The sequence below is a fragment of the Mustela lutreola genome, chromosome 2, assembly GCF_030435805.1.
Source record: "Mustela lutreola isolate mMusLut2 chromosome 2, mMusLut2.pri, whole genome shotgun sequence".
NCBI classification, from domain to species: domain Eukaryota; kingdom Metazoa; phylum Chordata; class Mammalia; order Carnivora; family Mustelidae; genus Mustela; species Mustela lutreola.
This window is the reverse complement of record NC_081291.1, coordinates 113,395,605-113,407,322: the sequence shown is the minus strand read 5'-3', so window position 1 is coordinate 113,407,322 and position 11,718 is coordinate 113,395,605. Positions and strand designations below refer to the sequence as shown.

Here is an 11,718-nt window from a genome sequence, read left to right as displayed (position 1 = left end):
CAGTGATGCATGACTTGGTCCCAGGCTGGGATCCTGCACCTCTCAGCCACTTTCCCCTCCGCCCCCGGCTAAGTACCAGAAAGACACCATGGCTGAGTGGAAACAATACATGTCTTGAAATCACGTCTCATGGCCCTGTAGTTCTGTGGTGTAGAAGTGGAGTGACCTAGATACTGCTTATGTGAAGCCCTCTTTTCATTCTGGGGTCAATAGTATGGAAGGCTTAAATCAGTTACATGAGGGGACAGTCCATCTCACAGTTGACTGCATCGTCTGTACTTGTCGAATGCCAACTCTTCCTACCATCCCAGAGCTAAGGCTGTCTCCTCCCTCTTGAAGCCTTCCTGGAATTCTCCCTCCTCAGGGTTTCCCTCAGCAGTGGTTCTGATGCTATCTGTGGTGCTCAGGTGCTCATCACTTTCTACATATTTTATTTTCTGGAGTCTTCATGCCAGACACGGTGTCTAGTTCATTTTTCTATCCTTGTCTACACTGAGAACTGAGAATGGCCAAGGGGGTTGCTCAGTTAATTACTCATTGAATAACTCACTTAACTACTCATTGATTATGTCCTAGACATTATGGAGGCATGTAAAAAGACTGGCGGACATGGGATGTCTTTTTACTGCTCATACTTCATACACTGACTCTCTATGCAGAAAAGTCTTATTTGGGTTTCAAGATCAATTAGTTATGATGGAATTATATTTTCTAGCAGTGGTTACTGTGTCAACTCTCATCCTAGGTTCACTTCCTATGCTTATCCTTTCAAATGCAACATCTCTGAAGGTGGAATGATATCCCCAGTTTACAGGTGACCAAAAATATCAGCTCAGGGGCCGGTGGTTCTCTCCCATTGGTTACAAAGCCATTCCTTGGCAGATTAGGACTCATTAAACAGATATTCTTTGATCATCATTCATTCAGTATGTATGTATTTGGTCCTTGCTACATGCTGGACATGGTGGGGAATGTATGGGAGAATAAGATGTGATCACCTCCCTCCAGGGTTTCACAATCTAATGACAGGGATATACACTTGAACGGAAAACCACGCCATGTGGCAAACACCCTAGAAGAAATACTGACCAGAGATGGTGTTGCATGTGTGTCTGTCTTCTCATGGAGATAGACTGCTCTGCATGTCTTCTATATCTCTGATGGAAAGTGGAAATGATGCTTGGGATCCCAGCTAACCAATAAATCAAGTCCTCGGAGGAGAATATTAACAATAGAACGAAAGCTTCAGGCTTAAGCTTCCTTGTAGCTAATTGGGAGCCCGCAAATTACGTGGGGGAAGGGACAGGAGGCTGCCCCTGCTCACCTCATGAGAAGATTTCAGTCAGAGAGGAAGTTGGCAGGAAAATCCAGGTCTTCTTGAAGAAGAGGAAGAGAGAGAGGTGTGTCAACTAGAACGAGAAAGGCCCCACCCACAAACCTGTCCCTGACAGGTGGAGCTCCGCCCTGTAAACACCCTCAATCCTTTCATCGGACCCTTTGTTGGAGACAGGGCTCCTAACTTGCAGTCCACTCGGTGAGGCAGGGTTGAGACTCAGGGGGTGACAACCCAAGGGCACCCTTGTGTTGGGCATCAGCTGAGCCAACCACTCTCTGTGCTCTGTCCCCCCCCTCATCAAAGAAGAGAAAGAAGAGCCTTGAGGGTCAGCCACAGCCTTGTCAGGTAAGACCAGCTGGCTTGTGCCGGGTTCTGCAAGGAGATGGGATTTCTCTCTCTGTGTCAATTGCTCCTAGCCCCTTGCCTGGCTTTCTGGTCACTTCCACAACAGACAGGCTGTTCGTCTAGGCTTGCAGCTTACCTCACCCATAGGAAAGTCCTGCCTTCATCCTCACTGCCTGGGATTGATGAGGTTTGTAGACCAGCATTCTTCAGCCTATAAAATTACTTGATATACTTATCTATATATTGATTTTGATCTCAACTGCCTTATAAAAGCAGTAGGATAGGTATAATTTTCTCTATTCAATGGCTTAGTGAACAGAGCTTGGTGATTGGAAGTGATTTGTTCCAGGAAGATCAGCAGGCTAAGGCCAAGATTAGATTTGATTCGTCCTTCTCTCTTCCTCTTTTTTATTTATTTAAAGATTTTATTTATTTGACAGACAGAGATCACAAGCAGGCAGAGAGGCAGGCAGGGGTCAGGGGGAAGCAGGCCCTCACTGAGCAGAGAGTCCTACACCAGGCTCCATCCCAGGACGCTAGGATCATGACCTGAGCCAAAGGCGGAGGCTTTAACCCACTGAGCCACCCAGGCGTCCCTCTCTTCCTCTTTTGTATGACCCAGCAGGTCATACGTTATCTCAAAAAGCCACAAAAAGTGAAAGGGCTTCCTGCATGGTCCAATGAGAAACAAAAGGTGTTATTTCCTTACAGGCAGGTTGGGAGGGATATTTTTGAGCTCATCCGAGACAGATCTTATAATGCTATATAGGCTCCATCAGATAAGGCTGCTTCTAGAGAATAAATGAGAATTTGTATATAAAGAGGCCTTGCAAACCAAAAAGCGATATGCAAATGTGGGAAAATGGCTCCGTGGAGCCCGAAATATGCTCTCACTCTCTGTATGAGAAGGCTTGCATCTGGGGCTGGATGACACTCTCCTAATGTCAGCAGGAGCCTTATGAGGCACAGCTCACAAAAGCCCTGGGGAAATATTTAGCTTTTCCATCTTCCTGTGGTATGTGGAAAACAGATCTCAATGAGGGGGGAGGGAACACCCCCAAATCCTTTTCAAATTGACTCCTGCAATTTCCTCTCTTATGACAGCTATCATTATATCTCATTGTTCTATAGTTTTAAGAAAATCTCATCTTCAGTGATTATGTAGTTTATTTTTTAAGATGCTAATTTTAGCTATCATTTTCCCTTCATGCTCAAAAGGTTGTATCATTCTTAGTTGTGGAAGGAAATATTTTGTGCGTGTGTGTGTGTATGTGCGTGTGTTTGAGTTTGTTATGACAGTGCTGATATTCATCCCCATGAGCCCACCACAACACAGTGGGTTGCCATGCTACACCGTCTTTGGCAGACTTCTGTATATTCTTAGTGCCCGGCTGTAAGCATCTGGAAGAGTCACTTAATCAATTACTGTATTCAAAATGGAGAAACTGAAGCCCAGAAAGATGACATGATGTGCACAAGCCCACAAGGCCAGCAATCATTAAAGCTGTCAGTCAAACACACATTCCTACTTTTTCACTGCCCATGATGCATATGAATAGTGCCAGGATCCCTCAGCAGGAGGAGCTGTGTCATTAGGGGGATTGGACCCAGATGTCCTTTAAGATTCCTTTCAATGAAACATGATACAGAACTTTGGCCTTTTCTTAGGACTTGATGGAAATATTATACCCTATAGAGAGTAGGGAAGTTTTCTAGAGAAGACTCTTTCCTTATTAACTTGGTTCTTTCCCAATATTTGTTTCAGCCAAATTCCAGAACTGCTTTTTACATGTAGGGTTGGGAGATGTTCAAGGAGTGGCAGCATCTTCATTTTGTTCAGCCAGTCTACATCTTTGTATCTTTTAGATATGAGAGGTGTCACCCAGTTTAACTGGTTGTCATGCTGATTGATCTTGATTCAGAATTATGGAGTTCAATGGCAGGGTTGAGGTCTAGAGTTCCTGTAATCCAGGGGCTGCAGACCAGTGGTCACAGGTGAATCCAGCATTCAATTTGTTTTGTTTGTGGTGCAGTGGTAAACCAAACTGAACCTGTTGCAAGTATCTAACATCCAGGGAATTTCTTGTAAAAGTTCAGATATATCATTTTTAAGGAAGATTGGAAGATCTGGTTATAGTGGGTACAAATACCCACGTGGAAAACATATCAGCTGGGTCTGGGCAGCATGTGCTTCTTGTAGACAGAGCATGTATTCCTCAATCATTCACATGTCTGTGGGACCTGATTTTGGCTACCATGTATTTTCATTTGTCAGTGCTGGTCTCTTCTAATCTGTCATGGGCTCAAATCATTCTGTGTATCAGGGGAAACCTAGTTCCACACAATGATAGGCTAGACCACAGATCAATGTCACCAGGGAGGAGGTGAAATTAATTCTTTAGTCCTAACCTCTTATTATTTGTCAGGTAGGAAGAGAAATGATGACTTAGCAGAACATGCCATTGGCCCTACCAACCCAAGATATTAAACCAAATGTCAAAGCTCAGTGACTAGGAAGCTTAAGTATTCAGCTACTGACATGGTTGCAGCACAATCTCTGGATGCCCACAAGAGAAAAAAATGAAAAGCACAGGATAATACTCTTTACTCAATAGATCAATGTCACAAAAATAAGAAAAGAAATTATGATGTGGGATAGCACATAGAATACAACACAATGCTCCACATTCCCAAAGAATATAGAACAAATTGCTGAAATTCTGGACACTAGCCCAATAATACATTTTCCGTAATCCATTCACTAATAAAATAATCATTTCTTGATCACTTATAGTGTGCATCATCCTAAGCTGGGGGATTTAAGGATAAAGAGCAAAGACGCTTCCCCAAAGGGGCTTACACAAATAACCACAATACAGGATAAAAAATAATAAATGCTACAAGAAGAAGAGTTTTTCTGAGTAAAGAGATATTCATGGAAACTATGTAGGTTGTCACCAGGATGGCTGTAAGGAAGAAATGGTATTTGACCTGGGCTTTGGACAAATAGAGGTAGGAAGAGTTTCTAGCAAAAGAAGAATTTAAATAAACTCATTCAGTGCTATCTGAAGTGTACTTGAGAGAGAGAGTATTCATTGTGGGTACATATAGGGCCAGTGGGAGGAGGGAGATTGAAGCTAGAAAGGTGGGTCTGTACTAGATCTTGGGTGCTGAGTGACAAGCTAAGGGCTTCAGAGGAGGCATAACGTGGTGGATTCAAGGAACATTAAAACTATTGACCAGACATTTAATCCAAGTACATGGCTACCCAAGTCCATACCTTGGCAGTGACAGAGCATCCGTGTAGGTACCACTAAGTTTAGCTTTAGGTTTTTCGAAAAAAACTAAGAGGCAAAAAACAGAACCGAACACTTTTAAACATGGTAGACCGTATAAGCTGCTTAGGGACCGAGGTATAGTGGTAATATACAGAATAATTACAAAGATGGACTAAAATATTTTTTTAAATATGTTGAGAACTTGTAAGGAATACTCGGAGGGAAAAGGTAAAGATTTATTTATTTATTTTTTTTTTTTTTTAGAGCAAGTTTATTCTTCTGGGTTATCTGAAAGTTGTAAAAGTGATGTGCATAAGTTCTTGTGAGATATAGAGTGTTATTTTTAGCTGATAAGCTTTTCCCTTTGGTCTGAAAAGCAATCACCCCCACCAAGAAGGTTCTTGGAAGTCCTAGTCCTCAGCTCTTTCCTTAAAACATTGCTGGAGAACTCCGCAAATATTTGGAGACTTCACTGTGGTTTATAGCATTCCTGATGGTCTGAAGGGAAGGTTCTGGTCTTGTGAAGGACTCCACCAGTCACCAGAACAATGTTTCCACACATACCACAAGGTATTTGTGTAATTGACCAAACTGTTCTAATTTTCATGCACATGTTTGTCTGTGAGATTGGATCAGCATTGTACCCACATCTCAAAGGCCTGTGCTTGAAGGGAAGTACACAGATAATGTGCACAGAGATTCATTTAAAGACTGAGGGTTGCCGGGGGGAGGGGGTTTGGGAGAAGGGGTTGGGATTATGGACATTGGGGAGGGCATGTGATTTGGTGAGTGCTGTGAAGTGTGTAAACCTGGTGATTCACAGACCTGTACCCCTGGGGATAAAAATATATGTTTATAAAAAATTAAAAAAAAATAAAAAAAATTAAAAAAAATTAAAGATATCCGTTGAATATCTGTTCAATACAAACATCACTTCAAGTTTCATTCTTTCAAAACTATTTATTGAATATGGATTCTAGGGTTTGAGAAAACCTCTACAATGAACAAAAAGAAATAATCTCTGCTCCCAAGTAGCTTCCATGTCTCATGAGACAGATGTTGGAGCCTCTGCTTTCGGCTCGGGTCATGATCCCGGGGTCCTGGGATCAAGCCCCACATCGGGCTCTCTGCTCCACAGAGGAGGCTGCTTTCCTTCCTCTCTCTCTGCCTGCCTCTCTGCCTACTTGTGATCTTTGTCTGTCAAATAAAATATAAAAAAAAAAACACAATATATGAGATATAGAGAAAAAATAGGGAAAGATACAGGAAGTCTTAGAGAGTTGAGATTTTGGAGAGGGTGCTTGAGGAGAAATAAGTTGTTATTTGAGTAAAGATCCTAATGATACAAGGGAATGTGTCATGTAAATAACTGGGCAAATTGTGGTCCACACATCTAGAGTAGCAAGGGTAAAGGTCCCCAAACAGAAGCATATCTGCCTGTCCCTTTAAAGTATATTGCAGAGAGTAGACTGAGCAGAAAAATCCTTAGAAATAAAGCTAGAAGGATGATGGCAGGGTGGGGAAGGGGACAGCAAAATGCAGGCCCTATAAGACACAATAAGGACTTTGACTTTCACTATGAGTAAAATGAGAGCCATTTGCAGATTTTTGGACAGAGGAATGATATGGTCTAACTTACCTTTCAAAGGAAGTCCTTGGTCTGTGTGTTGAGAATAGATGAGGGTGGGGTAGGGAGAAGCCAGGCAGAAACAGGGGGTTCATAAAGGAGTTACTGCTATAATCTGGATAAATGATGTGGAAGCTTAGACAAGTTGGTAGTGGCAGAGATGAGGACATGTGTTTGCATCTTATGGTTAAGATGGATTGAATGGTGAATAATGGGACAGGAAGGAGCCAAGGATGGCTCCAAGGCTTTTTTTTTTTTTAAAGATTTTATTTATTTATTTGACAGACAAAGATCACAAGCAGGCAGAGAGGCAGGCAGAGAGAGAGAGAGAGGGAAGCAAGCTCCCCGCTGAGCAGAGAGCCCGATGTGGGACTCGATCCCAGGACCCCAAGATCATGACCTGAGCCGAAGGCAGCGGCTTAACCCACTGAGCCACCCAGGCGCCCGGCTCCAAGGCTTTTGATGAGCAACTGGTAGAAAGCTTTGTACCAGTACCAGTACTACTCTGCCTTCTGTCTGAGATGGAGAAGACCGTGGCAGGGACAAGTTTTGAAGGAACACTAGATTACTTTTAGACAGTTTAAGTTGGAGATGTGGATTAGTGAGTTTATATACAAATCTGAGATTCCATGAGGATATCTGAACTGAAGACAAAAGTCACCAATATATACATGATATTTACATCAATGAAATTAAATAAGATTATCAAAGGAGTTAGTATACACACACACACACAAAAAAAAAAAAAAAGGAAGAAGAAGAGGAAAGAAAGAAACAAAGTAAGTGAGAGATTGAAGGGATGGCCTGGATACTGCAAGACTTTGGGTTAGGGAGGTGAGAAGAACCCAGTCAACAGTGTACCAAAGGGAAAGGGGCATGGTGGGGGCAGTTCTAAAACAGTGGAGAGATCTTCACTGAAATTGTTTAGAATCCTCAGCACATGGTAATAATGAAGAGTATTTTTCATTTACATTTTCTATAGACAGTGTGTCCCTTTACCATCTGTACCTGGAGCAGACTACTCCTTCTACTCCCACCACCCACTACTTCTCTCTGGTTCCATGGGAACCAAGACAAAAGATGGAGAAGCAGCAGCTGGAGTGGTGGCCCACACTAAGTGAGCGCCATGCTCTCTGATCCAAGTGCAGAAGATTTCTGAGGAGAAGAGGGAGGCCAGATGGCACAGATGCTACTGAGAGGTGAAGGGAGAGGAGGTCAGAGATCTGAATACACAGAAAGCAGTATGGCTGGGTGGGTTCTGGAGAGAATGGAATAAGAGGAATTGGAGCTGATGAATACAGATGTTCTTTCCAAGGAGCTCATTTGTAGAAGGACCCAGAGAAAATGGACACAAAGTGGAGGGGGAAAGAGGGAAGCATTTTCCCCCCCTTAAGGTGGGAGGCAATGATCAAAAAATACTTTTAGAGAGCTTATAAACTAACTGATACACATAAAGTATTTTCTTTTTTCTACCTCTGTGAAGCAGTTTTGGTAAAGGTAATCATCTTACCTTTTTTCAGGGAAGGAGAATAAGGCTCAGGGGGTTGAAGTCATCTGTCCCAAACCTCACAGCAATCTAATAAGAGATGGGACTCAAATATGGGCTCTGAAAATCAAATTCATTGTTCTTTTCTCTGCCACAGCCTCATACTACACAGATAATATCGGAGCCTTAGAATGCTCTATAAAGCTTTACGAAGCTTTGACTTGGTCATTGTTTAAGCCCCTTTCATACATCCCAGGGAATCTGGACTTCACAGCAGTGCGTCCTGAACTATAGGTGTGATTTAACCAGATGCGGGATGTCTGGGGCCTTGGGAGGGAACTCAGCATCTGTATCAGAGCAAGCTTGTCATATTTAGAAAGAATCTTCCAAGGATGGTCAACACAGGAATTCGTGTTGAACCATTTCCATGCTGGATCACAAGAATGCAATTTCTTGTCTTTTTCCTTTTTTTTTTTTTTTTTTGAGAATTCAATATGTAATACATCCTTAATGGTGTCTGCTACTTTCTTTCCACTTGAAGGTCATACATGATTAAAGCTCTTCCTGTTTATATGGAGCTCCAACCACAAGTTTCTGGGTCTTCAACCCTACATGGGTTCCAACTGGGATATTACTACTCTGTAATCAGAGATACATTGAAACCTATATTATTTGATCCATCCCAGAAAAGCACATGTCTGTTTGGTGTTTTGCTTCATATAAGAACTCTTAGATCCATATAGCTTCAGACAGCTCAGCATGACCCTGCACTGCCCCTAGAATTCTTCTTTGCACTTTGAGCAGATGCCTATCTAGATCTTTATCCAGCCATCTTATAATTATCTTTTAGCAGATCTGATTCTTTTATAGACAATTTACTCCTTAAGGGCAGAAATTTTATTTGCAGGTTTTCTTCTACTCTCCATTTGTCTGTCTTCCCCAGCACCATGGTTGGCACAGAAATGGTTCCCCAAAATATGTTTGAATTGATAAATTAAAACGAAGTATTTTGTACCATGCAGAGTTGCACCGTGAAGACTAATTTATATCACACAGGAAAAAAAAAAGTAGAGTACTCAAGTTCAAGATATTCTTATATGCAGTTAGTAAGTTAGGCAAGTCAAACTTACAACTTTAGAAGCCAACTGGTGTGGTTCATGTGCCCTTTAGTCAGACATACCTAAGCCTGTATAACTGATAAGCCTATACTGAAAATTTTATACCATCATTACACACACCTGTAACTTTTAGTAGTGTTACTATAATCATTAAGAGCTGTTGACATTATGAACATTTGTTTGTTTATGCAATTAGTAAAATGAAGAATTCTTGTGGATCAGTAAGACCAAACAATGAAACTAATAAAAGTCCAAACACACACATCCCCCCCAACCTTTCAAACTCATAATTTAAAAAAAAGCATTGCAAGATAAAGCAAATATAAGACTCATTTAAACCATTAATTGCAAAACATGTATTTTTTAAAATTACAAAATTCTCTCCTGACATGCAGGAAAATTGACTATATATATTTTTAAATTTTTTATTGAAATATAATTGACATGTAGCATTATATTAGTTTCAGGTTACAGTGTAATGAATAGGTACTTGCATATATTGTGAAATGATCACCATAATGCCTCTAGTTAATGTCTATTACGTTACATCAACGATGTAATGTACATCATTACAAGAGTCCTTCTTTCCTTGTGATGAGAACTTTTAAGATCTACCCTCTCAGCACCTTTCAAATATGCAACACAATATTATTAATTGTAGTTACCACGCTGTATATTACATCCCAAGACTTATTTATCTTATAACTGGAAATCTTTACCTTTTGATCCGTTCCACCATTTTGCCCATCTGCCAATCTCTACCTCTGGCAGCTACCAATCTCTATCTATGAGCTTGTTTTTTTGTTTTCGCTTTAGATTGATTGGTTGATTGATTTCTTTCTCTCTCTCTCTTTCTTAGGTTTCACATATAAATTGTATTCAGATTCTACAGAGACTTAAATTTCACAACATTTTTGGGAGGGGTAACGTGGCCATATCTATCAAACACCTGAAATCTACAAACTCTTTGACCCAGCATTTCCATTTCTGCAATTTATACAAAGGAAAAATGTAAGGATCTTTTTTTTTTTTTAAAGATTTATTTATTTGACAGACATCACAAGTAGGCAGAGGGGCAGGCAGAGAGAGAGAGAGGAGGAAGCAGGTTCCCAGCTGAGCAGAGAGCCCGACTCGGGGCTCGATCCCAGCACCCTGGGATCATCACCTGAGCCGAAGGCAGAGGCTTTAACCCACTGAGCCACCCAGGTGCCCCAAAATGTAAGGATCTTGAAAAGTTTTACCTGCAAGAATCTTCAGTGCATAGTCATTAAAAAAGCAAGGTAAAGAAGCAGCAACACGAATAAGAAACAATAGGAGTTGAGTTAAATAAATAGTGGCGGAGTTAATAGAGTTAATATAATAGAGTTAAATAAATAGTTAAATATGATGGCATAACAAAGCCTTTATGGCCACCAATATGCTACTGTAGGAAATTATTTATTAGCTGAATAGTTTAGTGCACTGACAGAAAACAGAGCGTGAGGTTTGAGAGAATTTTGATCAACTTAGAGCTCTTATCACTAATTGTGTAACCCTGAGAAAATTCCTCAACTTTTCTGAGATTCAGTGTCCTAATCTGTAAAATGAAGGTAACTCTGATACCTGGACCACAGGGCTGTGATGTTGAAATCAGCCAATGCAGTTAAAGCCAAGTGTTTGGCACCCAGTGTAATATTCAACATAGCAAGTATATGTACAATATATGCCTCAATATATGAAGCATAAAAGGCAGCTTTTGAAACAATATTTACAGCATAACTTCATTTTGGAAGTAAAAAAATGATATTATCTACAGATATAAATGGAAATCTTAAAAGACACACATGAAAATTTACTTTCATTTTCACTGCATGGTAGATTTAGAGGAAGATTCCTTTTCCTTTTGCTTTTATGTATGACCTACAATGTAATAAGAAATGTTAAATGGCTCCAAATGGTCATCAGTATCAATCCCTATAAATGAAAATCTCTCAACACAGGACTTCTTTGCCTGTGTTACCACTGTTCGCCTCACTGTCAAGTCACCAAAATCTCTTCAAATCATTGTCATGGAAGCCATACGGGCTGTGGTTGGTAGTGCTAGTCCGATTACCCATGGGTTCCCCTCGCTGCTCTACCCTTGTCCTCTGCCATACCCCATGGGGTGTATCTAGTAAACATTTGGTAAGCATCCTTCTTTTGGGAGCGCTGGGGATGCTTACTGGGGTGGGGGAGGATACAAAGCAGCACAAAAGTTGGTTTCTGACCTAGAGGAATCTCTAGTGCCTCCAAAGGGAAGCGCACTTAGCTTATGTGCAGGTAATGCTTCATCTTGTTGAGAAGATCCACCTGTCTCAAGGGAGTTTGGATAGCTAGAGAAAGCTGTCTTAAGGTGGTAGGGTGGGGCTACGAGAGGGGCATTAAAAACAAGTGTATTTCCATGGCCTACAGGTAGAATGATCTCTGACTAGGATGGAGCCCTTCTAAGCTCCTTGTGTCACCACTACCTTTGATAAGATTTCTTGTGTGATGGCCTCTTTCTCCACCTG

The 11,718-nt window shown here is 41.2% G+C and overlaps 1 protein-coding gene across 1 annotated transcript in view; it reads left to right on the top strand.

Moving 5' to 3' along the window:
• Positions 1-1,513: 1,513 nt before the first annotated feature.
• The window catches only part of TPRG1 (tumor protein p63 regulated 1), a 152,865-nt gene continuing 142,660 nt past the window's right edge, over positions 1,514-11,718 (top strand). The window contains exon 1 of the mRNA XM_059165217.1: positions 1,514-1,681. The gene's annotated coding sequence lies outside the window, so the exon portion shown is untranslated. The remainder of the gene's footprint in view (positions 1,682-11,718) is intronic.